Source organism: Schistocerca piceifrons, chromosome 2 (assembly GCF_021461385.2).
Source record: "Schistocerca piceifrons isolate TAMUIC-IGC-003096 chromosome 2, iqSchPice1.1, whole genome shotgun sequence".
NCBI lineage: Eukaryota > Metazoa > Arthropoda > Insecta > Orthoptera > Acrididae > Schistocerca > Schistocerca piceifrons.
The window spans coordinates 76061508-76083476 of record NC_060139.1 but is presented as its reverse complement, the minus strand read 5'-3'; the positions used below and the strand labels follow the sequence as shown (position 1 = coordinate 76083476).

Here is a 21969-nt window from a genome sequence, read left to right as displayed (position 1 = left end):
AGCAAAGTTTCATGTATATTCACAGTATTTTCCTAATATATCTGTGACAATAGTAGCAAACAATAGTTCCATACAAATTCAGTTGACAAATTTCACTATTATGTCTCTAATAGAGGCACATAAATAGGTAGTGTCTCGAGCTTTTGGGACAGAGATACAATGCAGACATCATAGTAGCCGACGAATTATTCGGTATGGATTTGCTACTTGAGGACAAACTGCAGGAAACAAACCGTTATAAATAGCAAAAAAGATCATATGGGCACTTGGCCGGAAAGACGTCCAAGGGAAATACGTCCAGTTGAAGACAAAGATAAAAGATCTTTCACCGTGTGAGTTTCATTGATTGAAAGAACACATGAGACTGCAAGAGACAAATGAGAATATTCTCTTGTACTATAGTTTTAGCTCAGCACTCATGCAAGTAAGGGCAACTGTTACTATACTTTGCACTACCCACTTTCAGCTATTTATCAAGGTCTCCAACTACCCACATACATTTACTTTTCAACGTCACCATCCAAAAACACATGTAGATTTTCTTAAACAGCTGACTGTTTAGGGTCCTTTGGCAGGGTTACACAAAAAAGTAGTTGAAAGTGGGTAGTTGGATGAGTTAAAAAAATAGTTGATGTCGGTAGTTGGAACTACAGTAACCGTCTTTTCTTACTGTGATACTAAAACACTACACCGTCGAAAATACCCACTTGCTTCATTTATTCTCATGTGTGCTTTCAGTTATTGATACCGTGCACTGTCAAACATCGTTCATCTGCACGTTTAAGTGCTATGTCCAGTAGGCTTTAATCATCATCCCCTTTTAGAATTGTGTCATTAATTGAAGAAGGAGACAGGTGAGCGTGGAAAAATGGTGAGGGATATGGAAGGGAGGATCGATTCCTGAATTTAAGAAAGAAAAGGTATTTTAAGCGAAGATATAGAGTATGATTGTGTATCAGAAGGAAGAAGAGATATGTTTGCGAGAAGAAATTGAACTGAAGCAATTTTGGAAGATTAAGTGTGAAAGGTGGCTACACTGAGCCACTGCGCCAGAGATTGCGCCAAAGAGTATTATTAAGCCGCCTACACAGTGCTTGTCGAGAGCTCGTAGTAGTCAGTGCCTGTCGAGAACTCGTGGTAGTCAGTACTTGTTAAGAACTCGTAGCAGAGATGTGCTAGTAGGCAGTGCTTGCTGAGATGTGATATTGGAGAGTTCTGGTTGAGATGTGATAGTAGAGAGTCGGTGTGAGATACATTGTGAGGATTAGAGTGATTTTCATCAATATAAATGAGGTAACAAACTCCGTTTCTTTTTTTTCTCATTATTTCAGTGTCCTAAATAATGCGTCATTACAGGTTCAGTCAACAAAGCATCTGGCTTGTGTTCTTGTATTAGAGTTTAATTCTGCTTTCCTTACGCAATTATAGTATTTGTAATTTTCTTTTATCACGTCAGTAAAATTGGTAATTAAAAATTCTTGTCTTGTTGAAGAAGAACCGTGCCAGATGTGCGTTGAGTCATACTTCCACATACAGAACAGTTACATTTGTGCTTTGGTTTTGTAGGTTTTGTAGTTGCTGGGGACTTAATTAATGAATTGTATTAACTGAAATTTTCATTTCATTCTTTGTTGTTGTTCTATGCAGTCAGAATGCGTAATAATACTAGTCAGGGCCAACCGTTTACGAGACATAGCGTAATCGGACAGACAGCTACGAAAAATAAAAAGTATTTTCAATATTATTTAATTAAGCCCTCATGCACGTGGCGACCGCTGCTTAGGATCGTCCCTTGGAATCTTCTGATTGTAAAAATAGTAGACCGTAGTATTGTTGTAATTTGTAGTTTAGTAATTGTAGTCTATTTTGCATGTGTAGATTTGGTAATTGTGATTCTTCTAATGGTATTTTTCTCAGAATTTGATTTGTTGTCTTGTATACGCGTTTGGCAATTTAGTGCAATTATTTCAATTGTTCGTTAATCGTGTTTAAAGGAAACATTTCGTGTGAATGGTATTGTTGGAGATAAAGTGTCATTGTGTGCAATTTTCATATAGTGACGAGTTTTGTATATTTTGTAAATGATTACGCGATCAATGAAAAAGGCAAAAATGATGGATAGTGAGAATGACGAAATTGTTAACATGGCGAACTCGCCAACAGAGGAAAACAGTATGATGGATAATGAAGTGGAAAACAAGGTAATAAGTCGGGAAAATAGTCCGGAACCATTTCAAAATTTTTCTCAATCAGAAAATTCACAGAATCCGAGATTAACGACAGAAGATTCTGGAATAGTATCGAACACAGATAGCCTTATAGCTATGCAGAAGGAAGTTAGTTTTGCGGGAAATGTTAGGGGCGAAAAGAATTCTGAACCATTTAATATGGAGCAGCTGATGAGTGCTATATTAAATTTGGGAACACGTATGGAAACACGGTTAGACTCACGAATAGGAACAATGGAAACACGAATGGAAACACGGATGGGAACTTTGGGATCTGAATTAAAAAATGACATGGGAACAATGGAAACACGAATGGAAACACGGATGGGAACTTTGGGATCTGAATTAAAAACTGACATGGGAACAATGGAAACACAGTTTAGATCTGAATTAAAAACGCAGATGGGGACAATGGAAACACGGTTAGATTCACGAATAGGGACGTGTTTCAAAAATATGAAAGATGAATTAAAGAAAGAAATCAAAGAAGTACAACCGATTTTGAATGCTCACAATAATAGATTAATTGCAGTAGAATTCAGACAGAAGGAACAGGATAGAGAACAGGAGGAAAGAGATCGCGTGATAGTACAGAAATTTTCAGAGTTAAATTTACAACGCGCACACGATAAGGAAGAAATATTTGAGAGAATCGAGGAATCCGTACCAAATGACAGAATAAATAATCTAACACAACAATATGAACAGTTAACTACCAAATGTGTCAATACTGAAACCCGAGTCGCGACACTTACGGAAGACGTAAATAAACAGAAAGAAAAAATAGGTGATTTAGCGGAAAGAGTTGAGGAGATATCAGATAAATTGACAAATCTTAGTTTACATGGGGACAGAGATTCGGATGATACAGCTCCATTACCATTCGCAGAAACCGAAGAGTACCAGAAAATAAATAAACATGTTGAAAATCAGGGAAAATTTTTGAACGCGTTAAAAGGGAAGTTGAGGCATTACGAAAGCAAGTCAAACAGATCGAAGGCGAAATTGTAGGAAAAGACAGCAAAAGAAATTTGGAATCACAGATATCAGAGGGGTTTGAAGAAAATAATTTGTTTCATTTACGGGATGCGACAAGAGAGCGCCAGGCGCGCGAACTTGACAATAATCGTCATTGGGACTGGGACAGACGCGCTAGGTCTTTGTCGCCACGAGGCGAAAGTTTTGACTATAAACACTTTTTGACTGTTCGGAAATATAAGATCTTCCGCAATTCTAAGAATGACATACATCCATGTTCCTGGTTAGATCAATTTACGTACGCACTTCCGCCAAATTTGCCACTAAGTCACAAACTTGAAATTACGTGCGGCTATTAAAGTCCTCGGGGGATTCACTACTCTAAGTGAATATGTGCCGTAGCGTGCATAGGGCCCCGAGCTGTAGTGGTGCTATTTCCCTTTTAGTTTTCTGCACCGCTGCCTACTCTTTTACTATTCTTTGCATCTGTCAAAACAACTCTTCGACTATCAATCTATCTAGTGAGTAAGTAAACAATAACCGGATATGACTAACTTACCCAAAAGTGATTTCGGAAATTACCGTTTGGACTTACTGTACCTTCAGCAGCATTCATTCCTAGTTTAAACGAAATTTTACCTGTTTATCTTCGTGACAATATTACTTCATATGTTGACGATATTCTTATTGCTAAACGTTCTTGGAGTGAGCACAACAAAATTTTGGATTCATTATTACGTATTTTTGCAAGAGTTGGCATTACAGTGAACTTCACTTAGAAAAATCTGAATGTGGTCGTTCTCAGGTGAAATTTCTCGGTCACATTATCTCTACGGAAGGTATTCTTCCTGATCCAAAGAAATTAGACGCTATTCGTGACTATGCTGTTCCTACCACAAAACGTGAGGTTCGTAGTTTCCAAAATTTTTGTGGAATGATATACTTTTGAAAAATTTTTGTGGAATGACATACTTGTGAGAAACTAACAGCTAGATGTAAACATGCGGAGAGTACAAGGATACCGCGCTCTGTTTTGGCGGCGGCATATACTCAAAGCAACAGTCAAGTCTGCGCGCCGCACGAGGCAGTCGTTGACCGCAAACAATTACTTCCTACGTCACGCGCCTACAGCTGATCGAGCGCTCAGTGCGAATGCACTGACAGCTGTAAACAAATACACAGTTTAATTTCTCCGATTAAATTCAGTATAAAGCTATAGTGACTTGATGAATTATGTTATTAACATTCAGTATTTTTCAGGATACGGTTGTATAAAATATTTAAGAACTTCAGGTAAATTCTGTGCGTGTCCGACGTTAAGACGACTTGCTATCGAGAAATTTTCAGGAAGAATGTAATTTCGAAGAAGAAACTAATAAACTAAAAAGGTAACTATTAATTGAGTTTATTTTTCAGGTAACATATTTCCACTTAGGTACGTATTTTGGACGTAGTTTGCTGCTCGCAATTACGTGATTCATACTTTGTGCTAAATTTCATTTTCTATGAAATTACTTGTGAAGCGACGTGCTTGCGTACGTTAACTGATTTTGACAATGATTATTAATGAACTGGGTTGTAACTTGTGTATATTATGCATCGCTTGGCTGCACTGCTTTTTCACTGATGTCATATTTTTTAATTATGTGCCTGCTATGCTTATTTATTTAAATTATAATTGTCACCTGATTAATTGTGCTGTTGTGGTTAGGTATGTAAGTTACACTTTGTGATTTATCTGCTTGCGCCTTCATGTTTACTTAGATTACATATGAACATTTATTTGCTTATGCTGATATGATGCTAATGACCTGTTTGCTGCTATGCGTATGGATTGCATATTTATACATTTCTGTTTGTTGTCATAACTACTCTTTAATTTGGTATATAGAAATGCTGATATAAGGTGTACAAACATAGAGTTTAGGTCACACTATGGTATAGGTTACAGATTGTTCGCTTGGCAGAGCCTCGTTGCAAGAATTGTGCTGCATCCACTTGTTGACATTCTGTTCTCTACTGGTATATTTACTCGCTATTGCATGTTTTGCTTACGCTCAGTGCCTTATATTTTAAGATAAGAAAATGAACTGCTATAATTCGACGAACGACATTAGTACAAGAAACTTCATAGAGGTCACATGAGTTGAGGTTTTATGGAAGCTGTATAAATGTACGCTAATAGGAAGGAAGCTAACGACATGACATACCAAAACTAGGTTTAGACCATTAACAGTTATTACGCTGCATTTTTCGTGGGCAATTGAAATAGGAAGTGACACTTGACACAAGAAATACTCCACATGTTTGCTTCTGTTTGCCATAATTCTTGAAGTGGTGTACACACTGTGAAATATTATGATCATTCACACTCCGTAATCGTACTTAATTACTGAGAGTTATTCGAACTAAGTCTGTTAGAGGTCATGTATGCATTTCTTTGTTTATAATTCATAATGAGTAGAAGATTTGGGTCAGATGGATTACACAGAGGTTGTGTGTTGACAATGTGTCTTCGGATTGTATGGGATGATGAGGTTTGCATTAGGATTTTATCTGTACTTGTTCGAGGAGACTGACTAGAGGAGAGAGTTGTTATGGAAGTGAAATGATATTGGTAATAAGGTTTATATGTATCGACGTATTGAAGAGGTATTATTGAGGTATTATTGAGATTATGTGAAGTTGATGATTATTGGAGTTTTGGTGGACAAGAGGTAAGGTAAATGCTATTAATGATAAGGTTTATATGTATCGACGTAAGAGGTATTATTGAAGTATTGAGATTATGTGATGCTAATGATTATTGGAGTTTTGGTGTATAAGAGGTGAAGTAAGTGAGGTGCATATTTTTTTTGTTGGTCTATATGGAACAAGGAAGATGAAGATAGCAGACTAGAATACTAAAGTGGAAGGAAGATTGTCTACACACACTTTGTTAAATCGCTAAGCGGTATATACTTTTTTTGGAGAGAGGAAGTAATTGCATATCTTGGCTCACTGACAGTTGTTCAGCAACCGTACATTTTGATCTGGCTTGGCATACATTGGTCTTGACATGATGACTATGACGTTGACTTAACTATTATTGATTGTTATACATTGCTGCCACTACTACTTGATACACATGATGAACATCAAATCTTGGACAGAGTTACATTTACACAGTTAACACTATTCAATTACACAGTAGTACTTAATGTGGATGAAAGATGAGTGAGTGTGTTTTGTGTGTTTTCCTTTCCTAATCCTACCCACCTATCTCATAAATATTATTTTATTTGTTTGTAGTGGCTTGCACTGACACCCATAAATATTATAGGTTTACTGGTATTTGTGTATTTGTAATAGTTAATATGACAATTATCTGATATCATTTGTGTGTTTATTAGAATTTATATGTCTAGTGTGTAAAAGCATTTGTATGTGTATTCAAACTATTGTTCATGCCTGAACTGTCTGATTAGTGATGGTGAATATTATGAACTGTTACCTGCACCTCTTCAACATAATGGGTGCCACTTAGAAACGTTTAATTTCTGCTGATGACTGTGTGATCAGTGTTAGTGAATATTATGGACTGTTACTTGTACTTTTTCTACATGATTGGTGCCACTAGGACATGTTTAATTTCTGCTTATAAACTTTGAAGAACAGTGTGATCAGTGATAGTGAATATTATGGACTGCTCTCTGGACCTATTCAACATTGCTGAGTGCCACTAATGGAACTGCTTCTACTGAAATGAAGTCACTTGTTGGTGTCTGCACCTGCTCAACATTATACTGGGTGCACAGATGGAGCTACTTCTATGGAAATGATGTCACTTGTCGGTGTCTGCACCTGCCCAACATTACTGGGTGCTACTGATGAACTGCTTCTACTGAAATAATGTGACTTGTTGCTGTGTGTACCTGCTCAACACTACTAGGTGCAACAGATGGAACTGTTTCTACTGAGATAATGTCACTTGTTGGTATCTGCACCTGCTCAACATTGCTGGGTGCCACTGATGGACTGCTTCTACTGAAATGATGTCACTTGTTGGTGACTGCACCTCCTCAACATTGCTGGGTGCCACTGATGAACTGCTTCTACTGAAATAATGTGACTTGTTGCTGTGTGTACCTGCTCAACTTTACTGGGTGCCACTGATGAACTGCTTCTACTGAAATAATGTCACTTGTTGCTGTGTGTACCTGCTCAACTTTACTGGGTGCCACTGATGAAACTGCTTTTACTAAAATGATGTCACTTGTTGGTGTTTGCACCTGTTGACCATCGCTGGGTGCTACTACTGGAACCAATCATTGAAAGCATTTTATGTTGTCACCTGTTGGTGTTTGCACCTGTTGACCATCGCTGGGTGCTACTACTGGAACTAATCATTGAAAGCATTTATGTGAACATTTGTATAAACTGATTTTTTTGTGTATTGTGTGAACTCTTATGTAAAGTCACATGTATGAAAAGAAGTTGTATTGCTTACTGTATTTCATATATTAGGTTATTGAAAGGTCAGTGCAAAGCCAAAATTTTAACTAATTATGTGATATTTAGGTATTAATATTATCTTTTGTTTTGTCTGTATTTTTGTGGACGAATTTGGTGGTATTTTCACCACCAATGCTGGCAAAAATACCATCAAATTCTGGCCTGTGGAAGAGGGGCATATGAAACGTGGCTACACTGAGCCACTGCGCCAGAGATTGCGCCAAAGAGTATTATTAAGCCGCCTACACAGTGCTTGTCGAGAGCTCGTAGTAGTCAGTGCCTGTCGAGGACTCGTGGTAGTCAGTACTTGTTAAGAACTCGTAGCAGAGATGTGCTAGTAGGCAGTGCTTGCTGAGATGTGATATTGGAGAGTTCTGGTTGAGATGTGATAGTAGAGAGTCGGTGTGAGATACATTGTAAGGATTAGAGTGATTTTCATCAATATAAATGAGGTAACAAACTCCGTTTCTTTTTTTCTCATTATTTCAGTGTCCTAAATAATGCGTCATTACAGGTTCAGTCAACAAAGCATCTGGCTTGTGTTCTTGTATTAGAGTTTAATTCTGCTTTCCTTACGCAATTATAGTATTTGTAATTTTCTTTTATCACGTCAGTAAAATTGGTATTTAAAAATTCTTGTCTTGTTGAAGAAGAACCGTGCCAGATGTGCATTGAGTCATACTTCCACATACAGAACAGTTACATTTGTGCTTTGGTTTTGTAGGTTTTGTAGTTGCTGGGGACTTAATTAATGAATTGTATTAACTGAAATTTTCATTTCATTCTTTGTTGTTGTTCTATGCAGTCAGAATGCGTAATAATACTAGTCAGGGCCAAGCGTAATCGGACAGACAGCTACAAAAAATAAAAAGTATTTTCAATATTATTTAATTATGCCCCCATGCAAGTGGTACATAATGAAGAGTGTTCTCAGAGAGTGAGTAATAACATCTTGGGAGAACGTATTGGTGATCTTGTACTTTAACACTGTAATGTCCTTGCCCGAAAGAAATCGGATAATAAATACGAAAGTTGTTACTCAGACGTAAAGTAAATTAATAAAATTTACAGAAGAGATTATTTGATTATTAGAGTTATATAAAGTGTGGCTAATGTAACGCCTAAAGAAATCGGATAAAAATAGGAAAGTTGTTACTCAGACGAAGAGTAAATTTAAAAAAATTTACATAACAGGTTAGAGAGTATTAGATTTATGCGTATTCCTTAGCATTTGCAATGCGTTAGAATAATTGAGTCTGTCAAGACTAAGGTAATGTGCAGGTACCTTTGATGGGAAACCCTGTTTAAATGAACATCGCAACTACAAGAGTCCACTCAGCTTAATAACAATAAATATTCAATTGTCTGCAACAGTAATATAGACAATGAACAAAATAACAAGTTTGGACAAAACGTGCAAACATCGGATAATCACTGAAATACAGTTCTAATACTTCAGCTATATATTAGTTAATGTAATGTTAGTTCATTTTCCAGTTTATTGGATATATCCTAGCACTAACAACACGCTAAGGAAATGCAGTTCGTGTGACATTATGGAAAACAAATGTTAATTGTGTCAATGTAAGAAGCAACTTAAATTTGTTCACGCCTGATTTAGCAACTACGTCCACCTTGTCTACCAATTAACACTTAATAACAACGCAGATCAACAGCCTTAAGAACATATCATCTCCAGTCACTTGGCTTTGCTGTAACATGCATTTACTTTCAGCCCACACATCAAAAGATTCGTATTTGGTAATAAACTTGTTAAAAAATCAGATATTTTACTTTGAAATTTTGGAAATTTGTGGTAAGGTCTTATGATACCAAACTGCTGAGGTCATCGGTCCCTAACCTTACACACTATTTAATCTAACTTAAACTAACTTACGCTAAGGACGACACACACACACACACTCATGCCCGACTCCGACGGGCGGAGCCCCGTGGACTGTGACAAGACGGCCAAGACCGCACTGCTACCCCGCGCGGAAAATTTTACTTTGAACTCTCCAGTGATTATCGTCTTGGACATGATAATAATTGCTGCTTCTTATCGCACATGTGAGCTGAAACAGATCTGTATTAATGTACGTTAACTAAAAAAACTGAAATCCACCTTGCGTCAATGACATTTATTACAGCTTTTGAATTAAGTTTTGAATTTATTAACTTATTTATTATTTATTTATTTACACGTCAAGTTCCTTAGGACCAAATTGGGCAGCAAATCTTCAAGGCCATGGGAAGTGTCCGTACATGGAATTACAATATAAGAGTGATTACAGATAAAAATAAAATGTTCATCAACCCAAAAAAAGTCAAGCCATAAATTTAAGTAAACGCTATCAACAATGTAACACAAGAACCAACTTCATTTCTCAAGGAACTCCTCAACAGAATAGGAGGAGTGACCCATGAGAAAACTCGTAAGTTTCGATTTGAAAGTTTATAGATTACTGCTAAGATTTTTGAATTCTTGTGTTAGCTTCAAAACTCTACCATCTGGTGAGCAATTGTATGACACAGGCGAAATACCCTTAGACTTCAAGAAGAACATATTAAATCCAATCCCAAAGAAAGCAGGCGTTGACAGATGTGAAAATTACCGAACTATCAGTTTAATAAGTCACAGCTGCAAAATACAAACGCGAATTCTTTACAGACGAATGGAAAAACTAGTAGAAGCCGACCTCGGGGAAGATCAGTTTGGATTCCGTAGAAATGTTGGAACACGTGAGGCAATACTGACCCCACGACTTATCTTAGAAGCTAGATTAAGGAAGGGCAAATATACATTTCTAGCATTTGTAGATTTAGAGAAAGCTTTTGACAATGTTGACTAGAATACTCTCTTTCAAATTCTGAAGGTGGCTCGGGTAAAATACAGGGAGCGAAAGGCTATTTACAATTTGTACAGAAACCAGGTGGCAGTTATAAGAGTCGAGGGACATGAAAGGGAAGCAGTGGTTGAGAAGGGAGTGAGACAGGGTTGTAGCCTCTCCCCAATGTTATTCAATCTGTATATTGAGCAAGCAGCAAAGGAAACAAAAGAAAAATTTGGTGTAGGTATTAAAACCCATGGAGAAGAAATAAAAACTTTGAGGTTTGCTGATGACATTGTGATTCTGTCAGAGACAGCAAAGGACTTGGAAGAGCAGTTGAACGGAATGGACAGTGTCTTGAAAGGAGAATATAAGATGAACATCAACAAAAGCAAAACGAGGATAATGGAATGTAAACGAATTAAGTCGGGTGATGCTGAGGGAATTAGATTAGGAAAAGAGACACTTAAAGTAGTAAAGGAGTTTTGCTATTTGGGGAGCAAAATAACTGATGATGGTCGAAGTAGAGAGGATATAAAATGTAGACTGGCAACGGCAAGGAAAGCGTTTCTGAAGAAGAGAAATTTGTTACCATCGAGTATAGATTTAAGTGTCAGGAAGTCATTTCTGAAAGTATTTGTAGCCATGTATGGAAGTGAAACATGGACGATAAATAATTTGGACAAGAAGAGAATAGAAGCTTTCGAAATGTGGTGCTACAAAAGAATGCTGAAGAATAGATGGGTAGATCACATAACTATTGACGAAGTATTGAATAGGTTTGGGGAGAAGAGAAGTTTGTGGCACAACTTGACCAGAAGAAGGGATCGGTTGGTAGGACATGTTCTGAGGTATCAAGGGATCACCAATTTAGTATTGGAGGGCAGCGTGGAGGGTAAAAATCGTAGAGGGAGACCAAGAGATGAATACACGAAGCAGAGTCAGAAGGATGTAGGTTGCAGTAGGTACTGGGAGATGAAGAAGCTTGCACGGGATAGAGTAGCATGGAGAGCTGCATCAAACCAATCTCAGGACTGAAGACCACAGCAACGACAACGTGTTAGCTTATTGAAAATGGATGCAGCAGTATACTGCACATCTTTCTACACAATAGTTACGAAATTGTGATCCAAATGTAGGTTGGATTTTTGACGAATATTTAAAGAGTGAAAGCTGATTATCTTGGGAATAAGCTGACATTGTTAACAAGAAACGACAGTAAATAATACATGTATTAAGAGGCCAGTGTCAAAACACCCAGACTAATGAACAGGGGGCGACAAGAGTTTCACGAATTTACGCCATATATTTCCCGAAGCCGCCAGTTTCTGAGCCAAAAATATGCTTTTAGAATGGAAAGACTTACCCCAAATTATAATACCGTACAACATAAGCGAATGAAAATAAGCAAAGCAGACTAATTTTCTTGTCGAACGATCACTTACGTCAAATACCATTCGAATAGTAAAAATGGCAGCATTACCTCTTCCAACAAGATCATGAATGTGGTCTTTCGCGACAATTTACTATCTATCTGAACACAAGGCTCATTCTGTGAAATTAAAACGTCGGGATTTGTGGAACTGTGTTTGTAAACTGTAAAAACTATGTCTTACTGTGATTTAGCGTTAGTTTATTTTCTACAAGCCTTGAAATTATGTCACGAACTGCACTATTTGAAACCGAGCCAATGTTGCACACCAATGTTGTCGACCTGGACAAAGCGTTCGACGATGTCAAAAGGTGCAAGATGTTCGAAATTCAAGTATGCGCAAGAATGAAGAGGGGAAAATAAGGCTGCACGGCCAAGAACGAAGTGCTCGGGTTAAGAATGGTGTGAGACAGTGATGTAATCTTTTGCTCTCCACTGTTCAATGTACACATCGCAGAAGCAATGACGGAAATTAACTGAAGGTTCAAGAATGGAATTTAAATTCAATGTGATAAGATTAACTGTTGAAATTACCGTCCTCAGTGAATGTCAAAAAGAATTACGGCATGTGGTGAATGCAATGCACATTCTAATGAGTACACTTAATGGATTGAGAGTAAATCGAAGAAAGATGTAGTTTATAAAAACAGCAGAAATGAGAACAGCGAGAAACTTACTATCAGGATTGGTGATCTTGAAGTAGATGAATTATGTTACTTATGCGATAAAATAATCGATGATGGAAGGAGCAAGGAGGACATAAAAAGTAGACTAGCACTGGCGAAAAGGGCATTTCTGGCCAAGAGAAATCTACCCTTCTATCAAACATAGGCTTTAATTTGAGGGAGAAATTTCTGAGAATGTACTTTTGGAGCACAGCATTGTAAGTTAGCGAAACATGGATTGCGGGAAAACCAGAACAGAAGGGAATCGAATCGTTTGAGATGTGGTGCTGCAGAAGAATGTTAAAAAGTAGGTGGACTGATAAGGTATTTGAATGAGGAGTTTCTCCGCAGATTCATCGAGGAAGGAACATTTGGAAAACACTGACGAGAGAAAGGACAGGATGATAGGACATCTGTTAAGGCATAATGTTTCTCTGGTGCCCGTCGGCACTGTCAACAGATGGGGTTTCACTAGGCATGGCCTACACCTAAACAGGACTGGGCAGGGAAGATTGGTAGAGCTGATTCATGAAAGTATAGGAAGTGGATCTCGGGCCACACATGGTCAGATACCTGTTGTCATGAGTAAGAAAAGTAAGTCTTTTTTAGGATAAATCCAGACAACAGGTTCCCTGGCAAAAAGAGTATCTCCAGCAGTTTAAAAAATACTGAAACAATCACTCACAAACAGATTTTAACACTCCAAATATCACATATGTCAAATCTCACAAAGAAAAGCAAACCACTGGGAAGAGTAACATCGGCCATTTCCCAGACTTATTAATCCTTCATCAAAACATAGAATCAATAAAAAATAAAATACAACTATTAGAAGTTGAGCTCCAATCTTTGAACTGCACAGTAGCTTGTGTTACTGAGCACTAGTTTAGAGACACAGTAATCCAACATGTAGTATTACCACTGAATGAAAGGGCAAACTCTTACTGCAGAACTGCTTCAATGGGTAGAGAATCATGCATTTATATCAGAAAAGGAATACAGTTCAAATCAAGACACGACCTCAGTACAATAGGTGAAGACAAACACTTGAAATATCAGCTATTGAATTAACAGGACTTGAGACCACCAAGAAATTGATCATTTTGTGGGTGTATAGATGTCCCAGTGGTAGTGTGGACAAAGTTTTCAATAAATTAACAAAATTTCTAGATAAAGTCTCAAGTACAAAGGTCAACATAATTCTGTATGGGAACATTAACATCAACACTAATATCACAAATGAATCCAGCAGCACCCTCATAAATATCCTTCGAAGTTTTGGCATGTCACTAATGGTCAATAGTGCGACAAGGGTTACTACAATGTCTGCATCAGTAATTGACCTTGTGGCCACAAATATGGGCAGTGAAAAATGTGATGTAGCTGTAAAAGATCTCAGATTATCAGATCATCTCTATCAAATATCATCAGTAAACAGAGGCATCGAATCATTCCCTAAACTACAAGCTTACAAACGACATCTATTGCGAGGCGCCAGGGCAAGCAGTGTACTTAACACTAAATTCTAGACTCTACATATGTAAATGATGCTCTAAGCTCCCCCTATTCTAACTCCGACTTTTGCTGTTGCACATGGATTAAAAAATATACGCGAACTGACTGTAATCAACCCTGCAAGTGGAGTAGAAAAGAGTTTGGCACCAGCAATAATTTAATTTGATAAATAAGTTAAATAAAGGAAGGTTTCATTAACGTAGTGGGTTGCTATACCGATTAACAGAATGAAAGTTCTGTCCAAAATAACAATATGATTTATTAAGACTAAACACAAAATAATAAACAAAAACACATGAAACATTTATAATACATCAAATTGGCTCAAATTGGATACTCAAACAAACGCTGTGAAGGTGAAGTTGTCCCTAAACTAGATTGTGAGGTTTATGACGAAGTGGTATGTGGAGCCAATTCCTTGCCACTCAAATCTTAAGAGAGACACGCAGCTAACCCAACATTAATTGCTGCTACTCAAGACAGAACAAAGCTAGAAAAAGACAAACAGGCGCGCTCTGCTGAGCTCTGATTATCACCTAGGAAAATCTCTATCTGCCGGTGCTGTGGACATACATTACCAAACTGTCTTCTTAACTGCCAGAACACGATCTGGCGTACCGGAGGCGATGGCTGGTTGCTTCGACGTCCTCGACCGAAAAGGCGAGAGCTGACTACCCCTGAGCACCCGTACAGGCCGAACACACAACATTCCCGCCCCCACGACAGTGGCCGTGGTTAAACGTTCCAATCAGCAACTGGAAAACCGGCGGAAAATTCCACTCCATTGCCGGAGCACTACCATTCCACCAATGGAGATTCTTGGCGCCAATTTCTGCGCTGATTTTGCTACGTCACGGAGCTATGCCCTGAGCAAGCCAATCACAGTTACTATTTTGCAGAAAGCGCGGGAATTTTCCCGCCACAACTGCCTGGGTACACAAGTCATTCCCACGCCTCGCTGGTAGCCCGCCAGAAAGTGTTTTCGCTAAGTTTCTGCGAAGTAACGGAACCTCTAGCCCAGCCGCTACTTAAGGCCCCTGCGGGCGTGTCTCTTGACAATGTCGGCGTCTGGAAAGCATTCACTCGACTCCCTCACACTCGTCGGCTTAACCCTCTCGAGATCCGCAGGGCCCGCCTGTCACCGGACCACCTGGGTGACGAGAGACGCTGCGTGGGAAGTCCGCGTGTGAAGGAATAGCAACTTTTCACCGCATGCAATTAGAGACGAAAATCGTAAGATAGAAATATGAGAGGGGGCTCATGCCACCTCTCACTATCAGAAACCAAAATAAAAGACTTTTCCAATAGAACTAGCAAAACAAAGTCGGGCTGAAGGGTCTAAGGAAACCAATGTGAGTATGAAATTTTCTAAGTTCTCCACATTATTTCAATTGAACGTTGAAAAGGCATTTCTGAAAGTATGCATGTCTGTATTAACATCTCACAAAAACAGATCGAAAACAGCAGGTATTAAGTAGTCTTCCGAAACACTTAGGTATGTCAGATCCACGCAAAAGAGTAGCAGTGATCCAGATTCTTACATTTCTGTCATAGATACAAAAAGACCTATAGGAAGGTGCTGATTGTTACAAAAAAGACATTTTATGACAAAATAATATACAGGGTGAGTCTCGTAAGACTTAACACCCCCTTTATTACGGGGGCGATTGCACGTATCAGCATGCGGTTTTCGGTGAACCATAGCGGACTATGGGGCACATACGTTGGTACTGTCCAGCAGTGGTGAATGTGGGGAGTGAGATGGCAGAGTTTTGAGAGCGGATGATCTGGATGTGTGTCTATCAGAGACAGTAAATTTGTAATACTGGATATTATGAACTGATTTTATTTATATATATATATATATATATATATATATATATATATATATATATATATATATATATATATGAAGATTTATTTACGTAGCGTAGGCCGTGCATGCTGCATAGAGCACGGCAGCTCGGCCTGCGGGTCGCGCGAGGCGTGTTTACAGTATGCAGCCGCTTCCGACCGCCTCGACCTTCAATCGTACAATATTTCCCAGCGTCTTTTAAGCGAAGTTTGAATCAGAATAGCAACATGCGTTACATCACTATACGCGTCTTTTCCAGAGCATTCGGATGATGATAAGAAAAGTATAGCGTCCCATTTAAAAAACATGTACTTGCCTCATTATCTCGGTCAGTATAAACGTTGTGATTATTGTACATGTACCAAAGTATGTGCCCCATAGTCGGCTATGATTCACTGTACACCGCTTGTCAATACGTGCAATCGCCCCCGGAATAATGAGGGTGTTACGTTTTACACGACTCACCCTGTATAATGCAGAGAATAAAAGCAAAGCAGTCTGGGATGTTATAAAAAAGGAAACAGGGTAGGCAAACAAATGCAGAATAACATATTGCAAAGGGAGGGGGATAACGTAAATAAATGATCCACAACACTTAGCAATCTATGTAAATGAACATTTTCCAAGCATTGCAGAAAAGTTACGGCAAAAATTCCCCATAACAAATAGAACACATATAAACAATGTTGCAGTAAAAACAATGATGTTACTTCCAACCACAGAGAATGAAGTTAGTAAAACTCTTCAAAAACTAAAAAATAAAAAGTCAGTACGCTTAGATGAAGTACCAATGTGTGTACTGAAACAAAGCATAGAGATTATACAAAGCCCCTTAACGAACATAGTAAATGAATCCTTCACATCAGGGACATTTCCAGCACAGTTAAAACACGCAAGAGTTGTACCTTTAATTAAGAAAGGTAATGGAGAAGACATAGAAAATTACCAGCCTTTTCCCTGATGTCACCATTCTCAAAAATAATATACGCAATTATGAGAGACAGATTAATGAATTTCCTGAATAAATGCAATCTTTCAAGTGAATCAGATTTGGTTTCCGAAGCGGAAAAAATATGGAGTCAGTCTGTAGTGGTTAATAAAAAAGAAAAAGAGAAGAAAAGAAAAAGAGAAGAAAAGAAAAGGTTGAAAATGTGGGAAGAAATGGTGAATAAAAAGAGGGTTTGAAAATCGTTAATGACCGTGAAAAAGGGAAAGAATGAAGTGCAAATCCGACTTCGTATTACAGGAAAGTTATCGGACTTAGTGATTCCGAAAAGCTATTGTTGGGGTGGTCCTTGTGGCGATTCTGAGCAAAATTCAAATCAATCTCCACTACAAATATTATTTGAACGAGAAAAGAGAATAACAAAATGTGATTAACAGGGGGAAATGGCGTAGATAAGAGTTCATCCTTTACTATGTTAACATGTCTTCTCTTGTGCGGCATCCAGGTCTTGTTCTCCAAAAATCTCCTGCTTCATTTCTGCGTGAAAAATCGTAGGTGCTCCAAAATCTTACAATAAATTTCATTGTCCAGGAATTACTAATGTATACAAAAACCGTCTTGATATTAAACACAATGCATTTTACGTTGCTGCTTCCATCCTCCAAATTTCATTCCACAATACGTCTGCACATCAATGCGTTTTTTCGTCTTAATCCGACCAAGACTAGCTAGTAAGTAAGTTAAGCTTCTGCTCTCCAAGACAAAAGCGGGTAGAAAACAAATGTTCTTATATATTTTCTCTGCTGTCGAGCGCTCATACAGCTGCGATGGTATAATTTCTATATGAGGGAACGAGTGTAGTGCGGCGAAATTCAAAGTCCCGCTACAAGTCATAGTAAAATTCACAAAACTTGTACTTGATGCTCTTGACACAGGAAAATTTTTGGATCTTTTTAAGGCATTTGATACAGTTGACCAAAAGATTCCACTAAATAAATTAGAAGCATTAGGAATAAGAGGGATAGCTAATGATTGGTTTCTATCATACCAAGCAGATAGGGTACAAAGAGTAGAGATAACACATACTTCAAATAGATCTAAATATTTAGTAAAACACTTGTTGTTGGTGTTGTGGTCTTCAGTCCTGAGATTTGTTTGATGCAGCTCTCCATGCTAATCTATCCTGTGCAAGCTGCTTCATCTCCCAGTACCTACTGCAACCTACGTCCTTCTGAATCTGCCTAGTGTATTCATCTCTTGGTCTCCCTCTACGATTTTTACCCTCCACGCTGCCTCCAATGCTAAATTTGTGATCCCTTGATGCCTCAGGACATGTCCTACCAACCGATCCCTTCTTCTAGTCAAGTTGTGCCACAAACTTCTCTTCTCCCCAATCCTATTCAATACCCACCTAATCTTCAACATTCTTCTGTAGCACCACATTTCGAAAGCCTCTATTCTTCTCTTGTCCAAACTATTTATTGTCCATGTTTCACTTCCATACATGGCTACACTCCATACAAGTACTTTCAGAAACGACTTCCTGACACTTAAATCTTATCCGAACCAAAATACATTAATATAGGGGTTCTGCAAGGTAGCGTATTAGTACAAGTACTGTTCCTGTTATACATCAATGACTTTCCCTCTAGTGTTACTCACGGTGAAAAAATTCTCTTCACTGATGACAGCAATATTATAGTCACTGAGAAAACAAGACTACAACTTGCAGAGAAAGCAAATGAAACTCTCAAAGAAATTTACTATTGGTCAGTACGCAATAAAGTGACATTGAACGTAAAGAAAACTAAGGCCATAAATCTCAGTTTGAAGATTGAAAATGAAAATATTAAATTAAATGTAGTTGGCACCTCTATAGACTGTGCAACAATTGCAAAATTTCTAGGAATGAGTATTGATTCTCAGTTGAAGTGGTGTGAACACACAGAGGTACTTGCAAGCAGAATGTCATCAGCATGTTATGCCCTTAGAATCCTACCACCAGTGTGTTACATGCAGTCTCTTTTAGCTACATACTATTCGTATGTACACTCAATTCTTAACTATGGCATTCTTTTTTGGGAACAAATGCAAAAAATATGAACACAATTTTCGAACTCCATAAAAGAGCAATAAGAATAATAACTAAAAATACATTTTATACATTGAAGGATTACTTAGATAAAACAGAGTAGTGATTTGGTAAAAAAAAGTTATACAAAGAAATAATAATGATTATAATACATCCAATATTCCACCTAACACCTACACACTATGTTTTTTCCTTTTTCCTTTTCTAGAAAAACTCGCCCCGAGCTATGCATATCACAATACTAACAACCTTACTCTTTCTGAGCTCAACATCTCCCTCACTTTAGAGGGATGCTGACTCAGTTTTTCAGGACTGCAAATGGAAAGCTACGGTACAGAAAATGACCCTGAGATCACCAGCGTGTGTGTGTGTGTGTGTGTGTGTGTGTGTGTGTGTGTGTGTGTGTGTGTGTGTGTGTGTAGTGAGTGAAGTGTTATGAAACAATGTGTGCATAGTATGTGCAGTGACTGATAGTGAGATATGAGTAAACATTGTGGCATTACATTATTTATTTTTTGTAAAAAAAAAAGTTAATGTATACCAGGAGTAAATCTGATGACTGCCTCTAACTAGAAGTCTGTAAATGTATGTGTACATACATACATTTTAAATTGGTTTAACTTATAAAGACTTTGACATGTCCTATATCCCTGTAGAAAGAGATCTACAGATTACTACCACTACAGTTTACTACCACTACAGTTTACTACCACTACATTTTACTACCACTACAGTTTACTACAACTACAGTTTACTGCAACTACAGTTTACTACAACTACAGTTTACTACAACTACAGTTTACTACAACTACAGTTTACTACAACTACAGATTACTACAACTACAGATTACTACCACTACAGATTACTACCACTACTATCATGGGATAACTTCCATGATACTAGAGGGACGTGTAGAGGGTAAAAACTGAAGAGAAGGCAGAGATTGGAATACACACAGCAAATAATCGCGGATGTAGGGTGCAATTGTTACTACTCTGGGATGAAAAGGTTGGGAGAGGAAAGGAGTTCGTGGTGGGCCACATCAAACCAGTCATAAGATTGCAGAAAACGCTATAAACCTGAACAATAACGAAAAGAATGAAGGACAGGTCCTTACCAAATCGGAACAGCTACTGACGAAGTAGCGTCGCACTGAATGGCAACTCAGTCACGTTGGATACGACTTGGTTTTGTATTTCGCATTTCTCAATAACACAGACCCGCCAGGGTAGCCGAGAGCGCTAATGCTCCTGCTTCCTGGACTCGGGTAGGCACGCTGGCTCCGGATCGAATCCGCCAGGCGGATTAACGACGAGAGCCGCTATGCTGGCTAGCCTGGGTGTGGTATTTAGGTGGTTTTCCACATACTGCTAGGTGAATATTGGGCCGGTCATCGCGTTCCGCCTTAGTTAGATGACTCGCAGACATTTGAAACCATTCACACAATTCCATGGCTTACAATAGATGCAGACATATGGGGTGCATTAATTCTATCCCAGGGGATTCGGGGTGGCGACAGGAAGGGCATCCAGTCACCCTCTCCAACTAACACGGCCAAATCAATAGTAACACGGCTAAATCAATAGTAACACGGCCAAATCAATAGTAACACGGCCAAATCAATAGTAACACAGCCGATCCCGCGTTGAAGCGGGACCAAGGCCCCGAGAAAGAAAGGAAGAAAGTTAATTTTAAATTAACAACAGCCTCAGTTGCAGTTTTTACCCAGATTTACCTAGGTTTCAGTTGGGATAACCCAACCTTCTTCAGAATAAAGGGAACTACGATTTTTCCATAATGGACAACGTCAAAAACTAAAAGCTATAATATAATAACATATCGTCATATTGCAATAACTTATCTGGGAAACAGCCTCGGCCTCGCTTTACGACCACAGTACAGCAGTAGCAGATGTTGTACTGGAACTGGCTATAGCCTCAGAGTGCGTGTGCGATAGTGTGTCATGCGTACTTGTTAACACTGTACTCCCAAACTTAAAATTTTATAGATAAGCACGTGCGGCTAACGAAATTGACATATACGTTATCCTGTAAGGAACAAAGATATATCGATTGTCTTAACATTTGTTTCCCAGATATGTTATTGCAATATGACGATGTATTATTATATTACAGTTTTTAGTTTTTGACGATGTCCATTATGGACAAATCTTAGTTCCTTTTATTCTGAAGAAGGTTGGATTATCCCAACGGAAACCTAGGTAAATCTAGGTAAACATTGAAACTGAGGCTGTTGTTAATTTAAAATTAATATTTATACAGTTGTTGATAGGGCCGCGAAATGTTGAAAACATTAAAAGAAAGATTTCTCAGTAACATAGATCATAAACACATCAAATTTTCAGTATTGTTTAATTATTTTGGTGCACTGAACACACTAAATTATTTTTATCTGGTGCATATTCTCGGCTTGCCGACAGATGAGGATAGTTTCACAGATTTTCACACTCGTATTCATACATTATTTAGTTCCGGAATCGAAAGAAGGTATTTCACACGTAGATTATGTAGCCTGAAATATTGAGACACTTTTGCAACCTCGTTATGGAGCCGTGTAAACTACCAGAGGAAAACAATGTGGAAGTCCGGAACAATTTAAAGTAAAAGGAGTTGTCTGTAAAAGATCTGTACATGTACAGGCGCACATTCAACTGAAGCGGCAAACGGTTTCGAAAACAGCTCTAAATCGGATGTAAGTTGGCAGTGTCCTCAAAACTACTAGAAAAATATGAATTCTTCAAATCTCGCGTTTTCTCCAGTGACCTTACGGAAATTTACTATGTGTATGTGTCAGACTTTGTCCCTCCTGTAATGCAATTGTCTTTTTAAATTCATCGCAAACAAATCAGAAATAAGTTGTTCCATATCTTGCAATGCCTTTATGTGTGCAGTATGCAGTCAAGTTCAGTTAA

General features: G+C 38.2%; 1 protein-coding gene across 1 annotated transcript in view; it reads right to left on the bottom strand.

Annotated features, from left to right (window-relative positions):
- The window catches only part of LOC124777344 (serpin B4-like), a 78212-nt gene that overhangs the window by 11829 nt on the left and 44414 nt on the right, over positions 1 to 21969 (bottom strand). The gene's annotated exons all lie outside the window — the stretch shown is intronic.